This window comes from Micropterus salmoides, unplaced genomic scaffold, assembly GCF_014851395.1.
Source record: "Micropterus salmoides isolate LMB-PRFRI ecotype aquatic unplaced genomic scaffold, ASM1485139v1 Ms_hic_scaffold_1, whole genome shotgun sequence".
NCBI classification, from domain to species: domain Eukaryota; kingdom Metazoa; phylum Chordata; class Actinopteri; order Centrarchiformes; family Centrarchidae; genus Micropterus; species Micropterus salmoides.
The window spans coordinates 316,262-335,397 of record NW_024040040.1 but is presented as its reverse complement, the minus strand read 5'-3'; the positions used below and the strand labels follow the sequence as shown (position 1 = coordinate 335,397).

Here is a 19,136-nt window from a genome sequence, read left to right as displayed (position 1 = left end):
GTTAGCTGGCTGCTCGTGGCTGCATCACTAGGGACAGTAAACAAACCGATCCACATTTGCTTTTTACCGTTACATCATTTCTTGCAGGCTTTGACACTTTGACATAATACCAGTGGTACACAGGAAAGTAACATGGGTGGCGTTAGTTGGTGAAGTAACGTGGAAAGCGATACAACTTTGCACCGGATAACATTAGCAACTGCTCGGTGTTAGCCGGCGAGCTAACGTGACTTTCTCTGTGTTTCTCCAGCTTTACTAATGCTCACTTTGTTCTTGCTCGACATCATCTGAACCTGTTTGGTCTGATGGGCTTCAGCACATAAACCTTTATTGTTGTTTTGTGGCCTTACGTGGAGCCCGTGTTTCACTGTGAGCCGGTTATGTTTATGCTGTTAGTGGACTGCATGTCGTTAGCTGCCGTGTTGTCGCTGTAGCGTGAGAGGCTCGGGAGCGCGCACAGGGCTGAATCCGACCCGGTGTCCTCACATTAAAAGCAGAATAGTGGCTGATGCGAGCAACGGAGAAAACAGGCGTGTGCTTCATTTCTAAGTGACTTTTCAGCCCATTGACAATATGGCAATGAAAATTTGATTTACTAAAATCAAAAACTTACATATGGCCCCTTTAAATTACAGTGAAAAGCTTCATATTTGAAGCAACGACGGTTTCTTGGTAAGGGCTCGTCCGGGATTTGAACCCGGGACCTCTCGCACCCTAAGCGAGAATCATACCCCTAGACCAACGAGCCACAAACCCTTTTCTGTTTGATGAAAGACTCAGATTTCCTCAACGTTAAAGTAAAACAAGCTTTATCTATTAAAAGCACCTACGGGTTCATAGCAAGTGCTCCCCCGGGTTTTGAACCCGGACCTCCCATTCCATGGGCTCGTCCGGGATTTGAACCCGGGACCTCTCGCACCCAAAGCGAGAATCATACCCCTAGACCAACGAGCCACAAATCTCCTTTTCTGCGTTGATGAAATAATCAGATTTCATCCAAATGAAATCACTGGAAAACAAGCTTTATATATTAAAAGCAATAAAGAAGCTTCTATGGGTTCAGAGGGTGGGCTCGTCCGGGATTTGAACCCGGGACCTCTCGCACCCGAAGCGAGAAACATACCCCTAGACCAACAAGCCACAAAACACCTTTTCTGTTTTGATGAAATACTCAGATTTCATCAACATTAAAATAAAGTAGAGCAAGCTTTATCGATTAAAAGCAATAAGAAGCACCTGTTGGTTCATAGCAAGGGCTTTGCCGGGATTTGAACCCGGAACCTATCGCACCCAATGCGAGAATCATAGCCCTAGACACACGAGCCACAAAATGCCTTTTCCGTTTTGATGAAAGACTCAGATTTCATCAACATTAAAGGGGCATTGTGGAGTTTCCAGCGGCCACTAGCGGTGCGGTTTTAAGATTGCAACCAGGCGTGTGCTGTACACGTGCTGGCTTTAACTCATGAGCGAGCATAATCCGAAACACAACCGCTTTCATACAGAAATACAGAAACGCCTGCATGCGGGCTGTGGCTTTTCTCCAGACATGTTCGGGCTCTGTTACTTAAATGTTCCCGTCTCAGAGGCAGATCATCACCGGCGCCGTACCTTCCATTCAGCGCAGCGAGACACTGGCATATTGGCACAGTACTCCCGAAAAAAGTGAGAGCGGCTATAGAGAGACAGGGAGACGGCTTCACACAACATGGTGGAAACTCAGGTAAACTCCCAGCGCAACGGTACAGTAATGTTTTTATCAGCTTGATGTTGAACTAATCCATGCTCGTTACATGATAATGGTACAGTGACTGCATTCAGCCGACGTGCTACATCGTTAGCTCGCCTGCTGCTTTCAGTAACTGTGTATCTTTCACCGGAGGCTCAGCAATGTCAGCACAGCTAAAAGTATTGGATGATAATGAAACGGTTAGTGAGCCGGACTGAATATTCTAACGAGATTGTGTCACACTTTATAACAGTTAGTTAACTAGTGTTAGTGGATGCTCTTCCTCTGTGTTGTATATTATGTGGGTCACGTTAGTTACAGCGACTGAGAGGTGGAGAAGCTGTGTACCTGAGTATCGGTAAAGGGCAATAAAATCTAAATTGAACGTTACGAAGCAAACAGCGGCAGGTCCGATCTAGTGTAGCGTTAGCTGGCTGCTCGTGGCTGCATCACTAGGGGACAGTAAACAAACCGATCCACATTTGCTTTTTACCGTTACATCATTTCTTGCAGGCTTTGACACTTTGACATAATACCAGTGGTACACAGGAAAGTAACATGGGTGGCGTTAGTTGGTGAAGTAACGTGGAAAGCGATACAACTTTGCACCGGATAACATTAGCAACTGCTCGGTGTTAGCCGGCGAGCTAACGTGACTTTCTCTGTGTTTCTCCAGCTTTACTAATGCTCACTTTGTTCTTGCTCGACATCATCTGAACCTGTTTGGTCTGATGGGCTTCAGCACATAAACCTTTATTGTTGTTTTGTGGCCTTACGTGGAGCCCGTGTTTCACTGTGAGCCGGTTATGTTTATGCTGTTAGTGGACTGCATGTCGTTAGCTGCCGTGTTGTCGCTGTAGCGTGAGAGGCTCGGGAGCGCGCACAGGGCTGAATCCGACCCGGTGTCCTCACATTAAAAGCAGAATAGTGGCTGATGCGAGCAACGGAGAAAACAGGCGTGTGCTTCATTTCTAAGTGACTTTTCAGCCCATTGACAATAAGGCAATGAAAATTTGATTTACTAAAATCAAAAACTTACATATGGCCCCTTTAAATTACAGTGAAAATAGCTTCATATTTGAAGCAACGACGGTTTCTTGGTAAGGGCTCGTCCGGGATTTGAACCCGGGACCTCTCGCACCCTAAGCGAGAATCATACCCTAGACCAACGAGCCACAAAACACCTTTTCTGTTTTGATGAAAGACTCAGATTTCCTCAACGTTAAAGTAAAACAAGCTTTATCTATTAAAAGCACCTACGGGTTCATAGCAAGTGCTCCCCGGGTTTTGAACCCGGGACCTCCCATTCCAAGGGCTCGTCCGGGATTTGAACCCGGGACCTCTCGCACCCAAAGCGAGAATCATACCCCTAGACCAACGAGCCACAAATCTCCTTTTCTGCGTTGATGAAATAATCAGATTTCATCCAAATGAAATCACTGGAAAACAAGCTTTATATATTAAAAGCAATAAAGAAGCTTCTATGGGTTCAGAGGGTGGGCTCGTCCGGGATTTGAACCCGGGACCTCTCGCACCCGAAGCGAGAAACATACCCCTAGACCAACAAGCCACAAAACACCTTTTCTGTTTTGATGAAATACTCAGATTTCATCAACATTAAAATAAAGTAGAGCAAGCTTTATCGATTAAAAGCAATAAGAAGCACCTGTTGGTTCATAGCAAGGGCTTCCCGGGATTTGAACCCGGAACCTATCGCACCCAATGCGAGAATCATAGCCCTAGACACACGAGCCACAAAATGCCTTTTCCGTTTTGATGAAAGACTCAGATTTCATCAACATTAAAGGGGCATTGTGGAGTTTCCAGCGGCCACTAGCGGTGCGGTTTTAAGATTGCAACCAGGCGTGTGCTCGTACACGTGCTGGCTTTAACTCATGAGCGAGCATAATCCGAAACACAACCGCTTTCATACAGAAATACAGAAACGCCTGCATGCGGGCTGTGGCTTTTCTCCAGACATGTTCGGGCTCTGTTACTTAAATGTTCCCGTCTCAGAGGCAGATCATCACCGGCGCCGTACCTTCCATTCAGCGCAGCGAGACACTGGCATATTGGCACAGTACTCCCGAAAAAAGTGAGAGCGGCTATAGAGAGACAGGGAGACAGCTTCACACAACATGGTGGAAACTCAGGTAAACTCCCAGCGCAACGGTACAGTAATGTTTTTATCAGCTTGATGTTGAACTAATCCATGCTCGTTACATGATAATGGTACAGTGACTGCATTCAGCCGACGTGCTACATCGTTAGCTCGCCTGCTGCTTTCAGTAACTGTGTATCTTTCACCGGAGGCTCAGCAATGTCAGCACAGCTAAAAGTATTGGATGATAATGAAACGGTTAGTGAGCCGGACTGAATATTCTAACGAGATTGTGTCACACTTTATAACAGTTAGTTAACTAGTGTTAGTGGATGCTCTTCCTCTGTGTTGTATATTATGTGGGTCACGTTAGTTACAGCGACTGAGAGGTGGAGAAGCTGTGTACCTGAGTATCGGTAAAGGGCAATAAAATCTAAATTGAACGTTACGAAGCAAACAGCGGCAGGTCCGATCTAGTGTAGCGTTAGCTGGCTGCTCGTGGCTGCATCACTAGGGGACAGTAAACAAACCGATCCACATTTGCTTTTTACCGTTACATCATTTCTTGCAGGCTTTGACACTTTGACATAATACCAGTGGTACACAGGAAAGTAACATGGGTGGCGTTAGTTGGTGAAGTAACGTGGAAAGCGATACAACTTTGCACCGGATAACATTAGCAACTGCTCGGTGTTAGCCGGCGAGCTAACGTGACTTTCTCTGTGTTTCTCCAGCTTTACTAATGCTCACTTTGTTCTTGCTCGACATCATCTGAACCTGTTTGGTCTGATGGGCTTCAGCACATAAACCTTTATTGTTGTTTTGTGGCCTTACGTGGAGCCCGTGTTTCACTGTGAGCCGGTTATGTTTATGCTGTTAGTGGACTGCATGTCGTTAGCTGCCGTGTTGTCGCTGTAGCGTGAGAGGCTCGGGAGCGCGCACAGGGCTGAATCCGACCCGGTGTCCTCACATTAAAAGCAGAATAGTGGCTGATGCGAGCAACGGAGAAAACAGGCGTGTGCTTCATTTCTAAGTGACTTTTCAGCCCATTGACAATAAGGCAATGAAAATTTGATTTACTAAAATCAAAAACTTACATATGGCCCCTTTAAATTACAGTGAAAATAGCTTCATATTTGAAGCAACGACGGTTTCTTGGTAAGGGCTCGTCCGGGATTTGAACCCGGGACCTCTCGCACCCTAAGCGAGAATCATACCCTAGACCAACGAGCCACAAAACACCTTTTCTGTTTTGATGAAAGACTCAGATTTCCTCAACGTTAAAGTAAAACAAGCTTTATCTATTAAAAGCACCTACGGGTTCATAGCAAGTGCTCCCCCGGGTTTTGAACCCGGGACCTCCCATTCCAAGGGCTCGTCCGGGATTTGAACCCGGGACCTCTCGCACCCAAAGCGAGAATCATACCCCTAGACCAACGAGCCACAAATCTCCTTTTCTGCGTTGATGAAATAATCAGATTTCATCCAAATGAAATCACTGGAAAACAAGCTTTATATATTAAAAGCAATAAAGAAGCTTCTATGGGTTCAGAGGGTGGGCTCGTCCGGGATTTGAACCCGGGACCTCTCGCACCCGAAGCGAGAAACATACCCCTAGACCAACAAGCCACAAAACACCTTTTCTGTTTTGATGAAATACTCAGATTTCATCAACATTAAAATAAAGTAGAGCAAGCTTTATCGATTAAAAGCAATAAGAAGCACCTGTTGGTTCATAGCAAGGGCTTCCCGGGATTTGAACCCGGAACCTATCGCACCCAATGCGAGAATCATAGCCCTAGACACACGAGCCACAAAATGCCTTTTCCGTTTTGATGAAAGACTCAGATTTCATCAACATTAAAGGGGCATTGTGGAGTTTCCAGCGGCCACTAGCGGTGCGGTTTTAAGATTGCAACCAGGCGTGTGCTCGTACACGTGCTGGCTTTAACTCATGAGCGAGCATAATCCGAAACACAACCGCTTTCATACAGAAATACAGAAACGCCTGCATGCGGGCTGTGGCTTTTCTCCAGACATGTTCGGGCTCTGTTACTTAAATGTTCCCGTCTCAGAGGCAGATCATCACCGGCGCCGTACCTTCCATTCAGCGCAGCGAGACACTGGCATATTGGCACAGTACTCCCGAAAAAAGTGAGAGCGGCTATAGAGAGACAGGGAGACAGCTTCACACAACATGGTGGAAACTCAGGTAAACTCCCAGCGCAACGGTACAGTAATGTTTTTATCAGCTTGATGTTGAACTAATCCATGCTCGTTACATGATAATGGTACAGTGACTGCATTCAGCCGACGTGCTACATCGTTAGCTCGCCTGCTGCTTTCAGTAACTGTGTATCTTTCACCGGAGGCTCAGCAATGTCAGCACAGCTAAAAGTATTGGATGATAATGAAACGGTTAGTGAGCCGGACTGAATATTCTAACGAGATTGTGTCACACTTTATAACAGTTAGTTAACTAGTGTTAGTGGATGCTCTTCCTCTGTGTTGTATATTATGTGGGTCACGTTAGTTACAGCGACTGAGAGGTGGAGAAGCTGTGTACCTGAGTATCGGTAAAGGGCAATAAAATCTAAATTGAACGTTACGAAGCAAACAGCGGCAGGTCCGATCTAGTGTAGCGTTAGCTGGCTGCTCGTGGCTGCATCACTAGGGGACAGTAAACAAACCGATCCACATTTGCTTTTTACCGTTACATCATTTCTTGCAGGCTTTGACACTTTGACATAATACCAGTGGTACACAGGAAAGTAACATGGGTGGCGTTAGTTGGTGAAGTAACGTGGAAAGCGATACAACTTTGCACCGGATAACATTAGCAACTGCTCGGTGTTAGCCGGCGAGCTAACGTGACTTTCTCTGTGTTTCTCCAGCTTTACTAATGCTCACTTTGTTCTTGCTCGACATCATCTGAACCTGTTTGGTCTGATGGGCTTCAGCACATAAACCTTTATTGTTGTTTTGTGGCCTTACGTGGAGCCCGTGTTTCACTGTGAGCCGGTTATGTTTATGCTGTTAGTGGACTGCATGTCGTTAGCTGCCGTGTTGTCGCTGTAGCGTGAGAGGCTCGGGAGCGCGCACAGGGCTGAATCCGACCCGGTGTCCTCACATTAAAAGCAGAATAGTGGCTGATGCGAGCAACGGAGAAAACAGGCGTGTGCTTCATTTCTAAGTGACTTTTCAGCCCATTGACAATAAGGCAATGAAAATTTGATTTACTAAAATCAAAAACTTACATATGGCCCCTTTAAATTACAGTGAAAATAGCTTCATATTTGAAGCAACGACGGTTTCTTGGTAAGGGCTCGTCCGGGATTTGAACCCGGGACCTCTCGCACCCTAAGCGAGAATCATACCCTAGACCAACGAGCCACAAAACACCTTTTCTGTTTTGATGAAAGACTCAGATTTCCTCAACGTTAAAGTAAAACAAGCTTTATCTATTAAAAGCACCTACGGGTTCATAGCAAGTGCTCCCCCGGGTTTTGAACCCGGGACCTCCCATTCCAAGGGCTCGTCCGGGATTTGAACCCGGGACCTCTCGCACCCAAAGCGAGAATCATACCCCTAGACCAACGAGCCACAAATCTCCTTTTCTGCGTTGATGAAATAATCAGATTTCATCCAAATGAAATCACTGGAAAACAAGCTTTATATATTAAAAGCAATAAAGAAGCTTCTATGGGTTCAGAGGGTGGGCTCGTCCGGGATTTGAACCCGGGACCTCTCGCACCCGAAGCGAGAAACATACCCCTAGACCAACAAGCCACAAAACACCTTTTCTGTTTTGATGAAATACTCAGATTTCATCAACATTAAAATAAAGTAGAGCAAGCTTTATCGATTAAAAGCAATAAGAAGCACCTGTTGGTTCATAGCAAGGGCTTCCCGGGATTTGAACCCGGAACCTATCGCACCCAATGCGAGAATCATAGCCCTAGACACACGAGCCACAAAATGCCTTTTCCGTTTTGATGAAAGACTCAGATTTCATCAACATTAAAGGGGCATTGTGGAGTTTCCAGCGGCCACTAGCGGTGCGGTTTTAAGATTGCAACCAGGCGTGTGCTCGTACACGTGCTGGCTTTAACTCATGAGCGAGCATAATCCGAAACACAACCGCTTTCATACAGAAATACAGAAACGCCTGCATGCGGGCTGTGGCTTTTCTCCAGACATGTTCGGGCTCTGTTACTTAAATGTTCCCGTCTCAGAGGCAGATCATCACCGGCGCCGTACCTTCCATTCAGCGCAGCGAGACACTGGCATATTGGCACAGTACTCCCGAAAAAAGTGAGAGCGGCTATAGAGAGACAGGGAGACAGCTTCACACAACATGGTGGAAACTCAGGTAAACTCCCAGCGCAACGGTACAGTAATGTTTTTATCAGCTTGATGTTGAACTAATCCATGCTCGTTACATGATAATGGTACAGTGACTGCATTCAGCCGACGTGCTACATCGTTAGCTCGCCTGCTGCTTTCAGTAACTGTGTATCTTTCACCGGAGGCTCAGCAATGTCAGCACAGCTAAAAGTATTGGATGATAATGAAACGGTTAGTGAGCCGGACTGAATATTCTAACGAGATTGTGTCACACTTTATAACAGTTAGTTAACTAGTGTTAGTGGATGCTCTTCCTCTGTGTTGTATATTATGTGGGTCACGTTAGTTACAGCGACTGAGAGGTGGAGAAGCTGTGTACCTGAGTATCGGTAAAGGGCAATAAAATCTAAATTGAACGTTACGAAGCAAACAGCGGCAGGTCCGATCTAGTGTAGCGTTAGCTGGCTGCTCGTGGCTGCATCACTAGGGGACAGTAAACAAACCGATCCACATTTGCTTTTTACCGTTACATCATTTCTTGCAGGCTTTGACACTTTGACATAATACCAGTGGTACACAGGAAAGTAACATGGGTGGCGTTAGTTGGTGAAGTAACGTGGAAAGCGATACAACTTTGCACCGGATAACATTAGCAACTGCTCGGTGTTAGCCGGCGAGCTAACGTGACTTTCTCTGTGTTTCTCCAGCTTTACTAATGCTCACTTTGTTCTTGCTCGACATCATCTGAACCTGTTTGGTCTGATGGGCTTCAGCACATAAACCTTTATTGTTGTTTTGTGGCCTTACGTGGAGCCCGTGTTTCACTGTGAGCCGGTTATGTTTATGCTGTTAGTGGACTGCATGTCGTTAGCTGCCGTGTTGTCGCTGTAGCGTGAGAGGCTCGGGAGCGCGCACAGGGCTGAATCCGACCCGGTGTCCTCACATTAAAAGCAGAATAGTGGCTGATGCGAGCAACGGAGAAAACAGGCGTGTGCTTCATTTCTAAGTGACTTTTCAGCCCATTGACAATAAGGCAATGAAAATTTGATTTACTAAAATCAAAAACTTACATATGGCCCCTTTAAATTACAGTGAAAATAGCTTCATATTTGAAGCAACGACGGTTTCTTGGTAAGGGCTCGTCCGGGATTTGAACCCGGGACCTCTCGCACCCTAAGCGAGAATCATACCCCTAGACCAACGAGCCACAAATCACCTTTTCTGTTTTGATAAAAGACTCAGATTTCCTCAACGTTAAAGTAAAACAAGCTTTATCTATTAAAAGCACCTACGGGTTCATAGCAAGTGCTCCCTCGGGTTTTGAACCCAGGACCTCCCATTCCAAGGGCTCGTCCGGGATTTGAACCCGGGACCTCTCGCACCCAAAGCGAGAATCATACCCCTAGACCAACGAGCCACAAATCTCCTTTTCTGCGTTGATGAAATAATCAGATTTCATCCAAATGAAATCACTGGAAAACAAGCTTTATATATTAAAAGCAATAAAGAAGCTTCTATGGGTTCAGAGGGTGGGCTCGTCCGGGATTTGAACCCGGGACCTCTCGCACCCGAAGCGAGAATCATACCCCTAGACCAACAAGCCACAAAACACCTTTTCTGTTTTGATGAAATACTCAGATTTCATCAACATTAAAATAAAGTAGAGCAAGCTTTATCGATTAAAAGCAATAAGAAGCACCTGTTGGTTCATAGCAAGGGCTTCCCGGGATTTGAACCCGGAACCTATCGCACCCAATGCGAGAATCATAGCCCTAGACACACGAGCCACAAAATGCCTTTTCCGTTTTGATGAAAGACTCAGATTTCATCAACATTAAAGGGGCATTGTGGAGTTTCCAGCGGCCACTAGCGGTGCGGTTTTAAGATTGCAACCAGGCGTGTGCTCGTACACGTGCTGGCTTTAACTCATGAGCGAGCATAATCCGAAACACAACCGCTTTCATACAGAAATACAGAAACGCCTGCATGCGGGCTGTGGCTTTTCTCCAGACATGTTCGGGCTCTGTTACTTAAATGTTCCCGTCTCAGAGGCAGATCATCACCGGCGCCGTACCTTCCATTCAGCGCAGCGAGACACTGGCATATTGGCACAGTACTCCGAAAAAAGTGAGAGCGGCTATAGAGAGACAGGGAGACAGCTTCACACAACATGGTGGAAACTCAGGTAAACTCCCAGCGCAACGGTACAGTAATGTTTTTATCAGCTTGATGTTGAACTAATCCATGCTCGTTACATGATAATGGTACAGTGACTGCATTCAGCCGACGTGCTACATCGTTAGCTCGCCTGCTGCTTTCAGTAACTGTGTATCTTTCACCGGAGGCTCAGCAATGTCAGCACAGCTAAAAGTATTGGATGATAATGAAACGGTTAGTGAGCCGGACTGAATATTCTAACGAGATTGTGTCACACTTTATAACAGTTAGTTAACTAGTGTTAGTGGATGCTCTTCCTCTGTGTTGTATATTATGTGGGTCACGTTAGTTACAGCGACTGAGAGGTGGAGAAGCTGTGTACCTGAGTATCGGTAAAGGGCAATAAAATCTAAATTGAACGTTACGAAGCAAACAGCGGCAGGTCCGATCTAGTGTAGCGTTAGCTGGCTGCTCGTGGCTGCATCACTAGGGGACAGTAAACAAACCGATCCACATTTGCTTTTTACCGTTACATCATTTCTTGCAGGCTTTGACACTTTGACATAATACCAGTGGTACACAGGAAAGTAACATGGGTGGCGTTAGTTGGTGAAGTAACGTGGAAAGCGATACAACTTTGCACCGGATAACATTAGCAACTGCTCGGTGTTAGCCGGCGAGCTAACGTGACTTTCTCTGTGTTTCTCCAGCTTTACTAATGCTCACTTTGTTCTTGCTCGACATCATCTGAACCTGTTTGGTCTGATGGGCTTCAGCACATAAACCTTTATTGTTGTTTTGTGGCCTTACGTGGAGCCCGTGTTTCACTGTGAGCCGGTTATGTTTATGCTGTTAGTGGACTGCATGTCGTTAGCTGCCGTGTTGTCGCTGTAGCGTGAGAGGCTCGGGAGCGCGCACAGGGCTGAATCCGACCCGGTGTCCTCACATTAAAAGCAGAATAGTGGCTGATGCGAGCAACGGAGAAAACAGGCGTGTGCTTCATTTCTAAGTGACTTTTCAGCCCATTGACAATAAGGCAATGAAAATTTGATTTACTAAAATCAAAAACTTACATATGGCCCCTTTAAATTACAGTGAAAATAGCTTCATATTTGAAGCAACGACGGTTTCTTGGTAAGGGCTCGTCCGGGATTTGAACCCGGGACCTCTCGCACCCTAAGCGAGAATCATACCCTAGACCAACGAGCCACAAAACACCTTTTCTGTTTTGATGAAAGACTCAGATTTCCTCAACGTTAAAGTAAAACAAGCTTTATCTATTAAAAGCACCTACGGGTTCATAGCAAGTGCTCCCCGGGTTTTGAACCCGGGACCTCCCATTCCAAGGGCTCGTCCGGGATTTGAACCCGGGACCTCTCGCACCCAAAGCGAGAATCATACCCCTAGACCAACGAGCCACAAATCTCCTTTTCTGCGTTGATGAAATAATCAGATTTCATCCAAATGAAATCACTGGAAAACAAGCTTATATATTAAAAGCAATAAAGAAGCTTCTATGGGTTCAGAGGGTGGGCTCGTCCGGGATTTGAACCCGGGACCTCTCGCACCCGAAGCGAGAAACATACCCCTAGACCAACAAGCCACAAAACACCTTTTCTGTTTTGATGAAATACTCAGATTTCATCAACATTAAAATAAAGTAGAGCAAGCTTTATCGATTAAAAGCAATAAGAAGCACCTGTTGGTTCATAGCAAGGGCTTCCCGGGATTTGAACCCGGAACCTATCGCACCCAATGCGAGAATCATAGCCCTAGACACACGAGCCACAAAATGCCTTTTCCGTTTTGATGAAAGACTCAGATTTCATCAACATTAAAGGGGCATTGTGGAGTTTCCAGCGGCCACTAGCGGTGCGGTTTTAAGATTGCAACCAGGCGTGTGCTCGTACACGTGCTGGCTTTAACTCATGAGCGAGCATAATCCGAAACACAACCGCTTTCATACAGAAATACAGAAACGCCTGCATGCGGGCTGTGGCTTTTCTCCAGACATGTTCGGGCTCTGTTACTTAAATGTTCCCGTCTCAGAGGCAGATCATCACCGGCGCCGTACCTTCCATTCAGCGCAGCGAGACACTGGCATATTGGCACAGTACTCCCGAAAAAAGTGAGAGCGGCTATAGAGAGACAGGGAGACAGCTTCACACAACATGGTGGAAACTCAGGTAAACTCCCAGCGCAACGGTACAGTAATGTTTTTATCAGCTTGATGTTGAACTAATCCATGCTCGTTACATGATAATGGTACAGTGACTGCATTCAGCCGACGTGCTACATCGTTAGCTCGCCTGCTGCTTTCAGTAACTGTGTATCTTTCACCGGAGGCTCAGCAATGTCAGCACAGCTAAAAGTATTGGATGATAATGAAACGGTTAGTGAGCCGGACTGAATATTCTAACGAGATTGTGTCACACTTTATAACAGTTAGTTAACTAGTGTTAGTGGATGCTCTTCCTCTGTGTTGTATATTATGTGGGTCACGTTAGTTACAGCGACTGAGAGGTGGAGAAGCTGTGTACCTGAGTATCGGTAAAGGGCAATAAAATCTAAATTGAACGTTACGAAGCAAACAGCGGCAGGTCCGATCTAGTGTAGCGTTAGCTGGCTGCTCGTGGCTGCATCACTAGGGGACAGTAAACAAACCGATCCACATTTGCTTTTTACCGTTACATCATTTCTTGCAGGCTTTGACACTTTGACATAATACCAGTGGTACACAGGAAAGTAACATGGGTGGCGTTAGTTGGTGAAGTAACGTGGAAAGCGATACAACTTTGCACCGGATAACATTAGCAACTGCTCGGTGTTAGCCGGCGAGCTAACGTGACTTTCTCTGTGTTTCTCCAGCTTTACTAATGCTCACTTTGTTCTTGCTCGACATCATCTGAACCTGTTTGGTCTGATGGGCTTCAGCACATAAACCTTTATTGTTGTTTTGTGGCCTTACGTGGAGCCCGTGTTTACTGTGAGCCGGTTATGTTTATGCTGTTAGTGGACTGCATGTCGTTAGCTGCCGTGTTGTCGCTGTAGCGTGAGAGGCTCGGGAGCGCGCACAGGGCTGAATCCGACCCGGTGTCCTCACATTAAAAGCAGAATAGTGGCTGATGCGAGCAACGGAGAAAACAGGCGTGTGCTTCATTTCTAAGTGACTTTTCAGCCCATTGACAATAAGGCAATGAAAATTTGATTTACTAAAATCAAAAACTTACATATGGCCCCTTTAAATTACAGTGAAAATAGCTTCATATTTGAAGCAACGACGGTTTCTTGGTAAGGGCTCGTCCGGGATTTGAACCCGGGACCTCTCGCACCCTAAGCGAGAATCATACCCTAGACCAACGAGCCACAAAACACCTTTTCTGTTTTGATGAAAGACTCAGATTTCCTCAACGTTAAAGTAAAACAAGCTTTATCTATTAAAAGCACCTACGGGTTCATAGCAAGTGCTCCCCGGGTTTTGAACCCGGGACCTCCCATTCCAAGGGCTCGTCCGGGATTTGAACCCGGGACCTCTCGCACCCAAAGCGAGAATCATACCCCTAGACCAACGAGCCACAAATCTCCTTTTCTGCGTTGATGAAATAATCAGATTTCATCCAAATGAAATCACTGGAAAACAAGCTTTATATATTAAAAGCAATAAAGAAGCTTCTATGGGTTCAGAGGGTGGGCTCGTCCGGGATTTGAACCGGGACCTCTCGCACCCGAAGCGAGAAACATACCCCTAGACCAACAAGCCACAAAACACCTTTTCTGTTTTGATGAAATACTCAGATTTCATCAACATTAAAATAAAGTAGAGCAAGCTTTATCGATTAAAAGCAATAAGAAGCACCTGTTGGTTCATAGCAAGGGCTTCCCGGGATTTGAACCCGGAACCTATCGCACCCAATGCGAGAATCATAGCCCTAGACACACGAGCCACAAAATGCCTTTTCCGTTTTGATGAAAGACTCAGATTTCATCAACATTAAAGGGGCATTGTGGAGTTTCCAGCGGCCACTAGCGGTGCGGTTTTAAGATTGCAACCAGGCGTGTGTGGTACACGTGCTGGCTTTAACTCATGAGCGAGCATAATCCGAAACACAACCGCTTTCATACAGAAATACAGAAACGCCTGCATGCGGGCTGTGGCTTTTCTCCAGACATGTTCGGGCTCTGTTACTTAAACGTTCCCGTCTCAGAGGCATCATCACCGGCGCCGTACCTTCCATTCAGCGCAGCGAGACACTGGCATATTGGCACAGTACTCCGAAAAAAGTGAGAGCGGCTATAGAGAGACAGGGAGACAGCTTCACACAACATGGTGGAAACTCAGGTAAACTCCCAGCGCAACGGTACAGTAATGTTTTTATCAGCTTGATGTTGAACTAATCCATGCTCGTTACATGATAATGGTACAGTGACTGCATTCAGCCGACGTGCTACATCGTTAGCTCGCCTGCTGCTTTCAGTAACTGTGTATCTTTCACCGGAGGCTCAGCAATGTCAGCACAGCTAAAAGTATTGGATGATAATGAAACGGTTAGTGAGCCGGACTGAATATTCTAACGAGATTGTGTCACACTTTATAACAGTTAGTTAACTAGTGTTAGTGGATGCTCTTCCTCTGTGTTGTATATTATGTGGGTCACGTTAGTTACAGCGACTGAGAGGTGGAGAAGCTGTGTACCTGAGTATCGGTAAAGGGCAATAAAATCTAAATTGAACGTTACGAAGCAAACAGCGGCAGGTCCGATCTAGTGTAGCGTTAGCTGGCTGCTCGTGGCTGCATCACTAGGGGACAGTAAACAAACCGATCCACATTTGCTTTTACCGTTACATCATTTCTTGCAGGCTTTGACACTTTGACATAATACCAGTGGTACACAGGAAAGTAACATGGGTGGCGTTAGTTGGTGAAGTAACGTGGAAAGCGATACAACTTTGCACCGGATAACATTAGCAACTGCTCGGTGTTAGCCGGCGAGCTAACGTGACTTTCTCTGTGTTTCTCCAGCTTTACTAATGTCACTTTGTTCTTGCTCGACATCATCTGAACCTGTTTGGTCTGATGGGCTTCAGCACATAAACCTTTATTGTTGTTTTGTGGCCTTACGTGGAGCCCGTGTTTCACTGTGAGCCGGTTATGTTTATGCTGTTAGTGGACTGCATGTCGTTAGCTGCCGTGTTGTCGCTGTAGCGTGAGAGGCTCGGGAGCGCGCACAGGGCTGAATCCGACCCGGTGTCCTCACATTAAAAGCAGAATAGTGGCTGATGCGAGCAACGGAGAAAACAGGCGTGTGCTTCATTTCTAAGTGACTTTTCAGCCCATTGACAATAAGGCAATGAAAATTTGATTTACTAAAATCAAAAACTTACATATGGCCCCTTTAAATTACAGTGAAAATAGCTTCATATTTGAAGCAACGACGGTTTCTTGGTAAGGGCTCGTCCGGGATTTGAACCGGGACCTCTCGCACCCTAAGCGAGAATCATACCCTAGACCAACGAGCCACAAAACACCTTTTCTGTTTTGATGAAAGACTCAGATTCCTCAACGTTAAAGTAAAACAAGCTTTATCTATTAAAAGCACCTACGGGTTCATAGCAAGTGCTCCCCGGGTTTTGAACCCGGGACCTCCCATTCCAAGGGCTCGTCCGGGATTTGAACCCGGGACCTCTCGCACCCAAAGCGAGAATCATACCCCTAGACCAACGAGCCACAAATCTCCTTTTCTGCGTTGATGAAATAATCAGATTTCATCCAAATGAAATCACTGGAAAACAAGCTTATATATTAAAAGCAATAAAGAAGCTTCTATGGGTTCAGAGGGTGGGCTCGTCCGGGATTTGAACCCGGGACCTCTCGCACCGAAGCGAGAAACATACCCCTAGACCAACAAGCACAAAACCCTTTTCTGTTTTGATGAAATACTCAGATTTCATCAACATTAAAATAAAGTAGAGCAAGCTTTATCGATTAAAAGCAATAAGAAGCACTGTTGGTTCATAGCAAGGGCTTCCGGGATTTGAACCCGGAACCTATCGCACCAATGCGAGAATCATAGCCCTAGACACACGAGCCACAAAATGCCTTTTCCGTTTTGATGAAAGACTCAGATTTCATCAACATTAAAGGGGCATTGTGGAGTTTCCAGCGGCCACTAGCGGTGCGGTTTTAAGATTGCAACCAGGCGTGTGCTCGTACACGTGCTGGCTTTAACTCATGAGCGAGCATAATCCGAAACACAACCGCTTTCATACAGAAATACAGAAACGCCTGCATGCGGGCTGTGGCTTTTCTCCAGACATGTTCGGGCTCTGTTACTTAAAGTTCCCGTCTCAGAGGCATATCATCACCGGCGCCGTACCTTCCATTCAGCGCAGCGAGACACTGGCATATTGGCACAGTACTCCTGAAAAAAGTGAGAGCGGCTATAGAGAGACAGGGAGACAGCTTCACACAACATGGTGGAAACTCAGGTAAACTCCCAGCGCAACGGTACAGTAATGTTTTTATCAGCTTGATGTTGAACTAATCCATGCTCGTTACATGATAATGGTACAGTGACTGCATTCAGCCGACGTGCTACATCGTTAGCTCGCCTGCTGCTTTCAGTAACTGTGTATCTTTCACCGGAGGCTCAGCAATGTCAGCACAGCTAAAAGTATGGATGATAATGAAACGGTTAGTGAGCCGGACTGAATATTCTAACGAGATTGTGTCACACTTTATAACAGTTAGTTAACTAGTGTTAGTGGATGCTCTTCTCTGTGTTGTATATTATGTGGGTCACGTTAGTTACAGGACTGAGAGGTGGAGAAGCTGTGTACCTGAGTATCGGTAAAGGGCAATAAAATCTAAATTGAACGTTACGAAGCAAACAGCGGCAGGTCCGATCTAGTGTAGCGTTAGCTGGCTGCTCGTGGCTGCATCACTAGGGGACAGTAAACAAACCGATCCACATTTGCTTTTTACCGTTATCATTTCTTGCAGGCTTTGACACTTTGACATAATACCAGTGGTACACAGGAAAGTAACATGGGTGGCGTTAGTTGGTGAAGTAACGTGGAAAGCGATACAACTTTGCACCGGATAACATTAGCAACTGCTCGGTGTTAGCCGGCGAGCTAACGTGACTTTCTCTGTGTTCTCCAGCTTTACTAATGCTCACTTTGTTCTTGCTCGACATCATCTGAACCTGTTTGGTCTGATGGGCTTCAGCACATAAACCTTTAGTGTTTTGTGGCCTTACGTGGAGCCCGTGTTTCACTGTGAGCCGGTTATGTTTATGCTGTTAGTGGACTGCATGTCGTTAGCTGCCGTGTTGTCGCTGTAGCGTGAGAGGCTCGGGAGCGCGCACAGGGCTGAATCCGACCCGGTGTCCTCACATTAAAAGCAGAATAGTGGCTGATGCGAGCAACGGAGGAAAACAGGCGTGTGCTTCATTTCTAAGTGACTTTTCAGCCCATTGACAAAAGGCAATGAAAATTTGATTTACTAAAATCAAAAACTTACATATGGCCCTTTAAATTACAGTGAAAATAGTCATATTTGAAGCAACGACGGTTTCTTGGTAAGGGCTCGTCCGGGATTTGAACCCGGGACCTCTCGCACCTAAGCGAGAATCATACCCTAGACCAACGAGCCACAAAACACCTTTTCTGTTTTGATGAAAGACTCAGATTTCCTCACGTTAAAGTAAAACAAGCTTTATCTATTAAAAGCACCTACGGGTTCATAGCAAGTGCTCCCCGGGTTTTGAACCCGGGACCTCCCATTCCAAGGGCTCGTCCGGGATTTGAACCCGGGACCCTCGCACCAAAGCGAGAATCATACCCTAGACCAACGAGCCACAAATCTCCTTTCTGCGTTGATGAAATAATCAGATTTCATCCAAATGAAATCACTGGAAAACAAGCTTTAATATTAAAAGCAATAAAGAAGCTTCTATGGGTTCAGAGGGTGGGCTCGTCCGGGATTTGAACCCGGGACCTCTCGCACCCGAAGCGAGAAACATACCCCTAGACCAACAAGCCACAAAACCCTTTTCTGTTTGATGAAATACTCAGATTTCATCAACATTAAAATAAAGTAGAGCAAGCTTTATCGATTAAAAGCAATAAGAAGCACCTGTTGGTTCATAGCAAGGGCTTCCCGGGATTTGAACCCGGAACCTATCGCACCCAATGCGAGAATCATAGCCCTAGACACACGAGCCACAAAATGCCTTTTCCGTTTTGATGAAAGACTCAGATTTCATCAACATTAAAGGGGCATTGTGGAGTTTCCAGCGGCCACTAGCGGTGCGGTTTTAAGATTGCAACCAGGGTGTGCTCGTACACGTGTGGCTTTAACTCATGAGCGAGCATAATCCGAAACACAACCGCTTTCATACAGAAATACAGAAACGCCTGCATGCGGGCTGTGGCTTTTCTCCAGACATGTTCGGGCTCTGTTACTTAAACGTTCCCGTCTCAGAGGCATATCATCACGGCGCCGTACCTTCCATTCAGCGCAGCGAGACACTGGCATATTGGCACAGTACTCCGAAAAAAGTGAGAGCGGCTATAGAGAGACAGGGAGACAGCTTCACACAACATGGTGGAAAACTCAGGTAAACTCCCAGCGCAACGGTACAGTAATGTTTTTATCAGCTTGATGTTGAACTAATCCATGCTCGTTACATGATAATGGTACAGTGACTGCATTCAGACCGACGTGCTACATCGTTAGCTCGCCTGCTGCTTTCAGTAACGTGTATCTTTCACGGAGGCTCAGCAATGTCAGCACAGCTA

General features: G+C 46.0%; 22 non-coding genes across 22 annotated transcripts; all 22 read right to left on the bottom strand.

Annotated features, from left to right (window-relative positions):
* Nucleotides 1-676: 676 nt before the first annotated feature.
* On the bottom strand, nt 677-748 carry trnap-agg. Its single transcript has one exon. It is a non-coding gene; the product is annotated as a tRNA-Pro (tRNA).
* Nucleotides 749-882: 134 nt separating this feature from the next.
* trnap-ugg lies at nt 883-954 on the bottom strand. The gene has a single exon. It is a non-coding gene; the product is annotated as a tRNA-Pro (tRNA).
* Nucleotides 955-1,068: 114 nt separating this feature from the next.
* trnap-cgg lies at nt 1,069-1,140 on the bottom strand. Its single transcript has one exon. It is a non-coding gene; the product is annotated as a tRNA-Pro (tRNA).
* Nucleotides 1,141-2,833: 1,693 nt separating this feature from the next.
* On the bottom strand, nt 2,834-2,904 carry trnap-agg. Its single transcript has one exon. It is a non-coding gene; the product is annotated as a tRNA-Pro (tRNA).
* Nucleotides 2,905-3,041: 137 nt separating this feature from the next.
* Nucleotides 3,042-3,113, bottom strand: trnap-ugg. The gene has a single exon. It is a non-coding gene; the product is annotated as a tRNA-Pro (tRNA).
* Nucleotides 3,114-3,227: 114 nt separating this feature from the next.
* trnap-cgg lies at nt 3,228-3,299 on the bottom strand. The gene has a single exon. It is a non-coding gene; the product is annotated as a tRNA-Pro (tRNA).
* Nucleotides 3,300-4,992: 1,693 nt separating this feature from the next.
* On the bottom strand, nt 4,993-5,063 carry trnap-agg. Its single transcript has one exon. It is a non-coding gene; the product is annotated as a tRNA-Pro (tRNA).
* A 138-nt stretch (nt 5,064-5,201) lies between these two features.
* Nucleotides 5,202-5,273, bottom strand: trnap-ugg. The gene has a single exon. It is a non-coding gene; the product is annotated as a tRNA-Pro (tRNA).
* Nucleotides 5,274-5,387: 114 nt separating this feature from the next.
* On the bottom strand, nt 5,388-5,459 carry trnap-cgg. The gene has a single exon. It is a non-coding gene; the product is annotated as a tRNA-Pro (tRNA).
* Nucleotides 5,460-7,152: 1,693 nt separating this feature from the next.
* On the bottom strand, nt 7,153-7,223 carry trnap-agg. Its single transcript has one exon. It is a non-coding gene; the product is annotated as a tRNA-Pro (tRNA).
* A 138-nt stretch (nt 7,224-7,361) lies between these two features.
* trnap-ugg lies at nt 7,362-7,433 on the bottom strand. Its single transcript has one exon. It is a non-coding gene; the product is annotated as a tRNA-Pro (tRNA).
* Nucleotides 7,434-7,547: 114 nt separating this feature from the next.
* Nucleotides 7,548-7,619, bottom strand: trnap-cgg. Its single transcript has one exon. It is a non-coding gene; the product is annotated as a tRNA-Pro (tRNA).
* Nucleotides 7,620-9,312: 1,693 nt separating this feature from the next.
* Nucleotides 9,313-9,384, bottom strand: trnap-agg. Its single transcript has one exon. It is a non-coding gene; the product is annotated as a tRNA-Pro (tRNA).
* A 138-nt stretch (nt 9,385-9,522) lies between these two features.
* trnap-ugg lies at nt 9,523-9,594 on the bottom strand. The gene has a single exon. It is a non-coding gene; the product is annotated as a tRNA-Pro (tRNA).
* Nucleotides 9,595-9,708: 114 nt separating this feature from the next.
* On the bottom strand, nt 9,709-9,780 carry trnap-cgg. The gene has a single exon. It is a non-coding gene; the product is annotated as a tRNA-Pro (tRNA).
* A 1,692-nt stretch (nt 9,781-11,472) lies between these two features.
* Nucleotides 11,473-11,543, bottom strand: trnap-agg. Its single transcript has one exon. It is a non-coding gene; the product is annotated as a tRNA-Pro (tRNA).
* A 137-nt stretch (nt 11,544-11,680) lies between these two features.
* trnap-ugg lies at nt 11,681-11,752 on the bottom strand. The gene has a single exon. It is a non-coding gene; the product is annotated as a tRNA-Pro (tRNA).
* A 113-nt stretch (nt 11,753-11,865) lies between these two features.
* trnap-cgg lies at nt 11,866-11,937 on the bottom strand. The gene has a single exon. It is a non-coding gene; the product is annotated as a tRNA-Pro (tRNA).
* A 1,692-nt stretch (nt 11,938-13,629) lies between these two features.
* Nucleotides 13,630-13,700, bottom strand: trnap-agg. The gene has a single exon. It is a non-coding gene; the product is annotated as a tRNA-Pro (tRNA).
* Nucleotides 13,701-13,837: 137 nt separating this feature from the next.
* On the bottom strand, nt 13,838-13,909 carry trnap-ugg. Its single transcript has one exon. It is a non-coding gene; the product is annotated as a tRNA-Pro (tRNA).
* A 2,078-nt stretch (nt 13,910-15,987) lies between these two features.
* Nucleotides 15,988-16,059, bottom strand: trnap-ugg. The gene has a single exon. It is a non-coding gene; the product is annotated as a tRNA-Pro (tRNA).
* Nucleotides 16,060-18,305: 2,246 nt separating this feature from the next.
* trnap-cgg lies at nt 18,306-18,377 on the bottom strand. Its single transcript has one exon. It is a non-coding gene; the product is annotated as a tRNA-Pro (tRNA).
* Between the last annotated feature and the right edge of the window lie 759 nt (nt 18,378-19,136).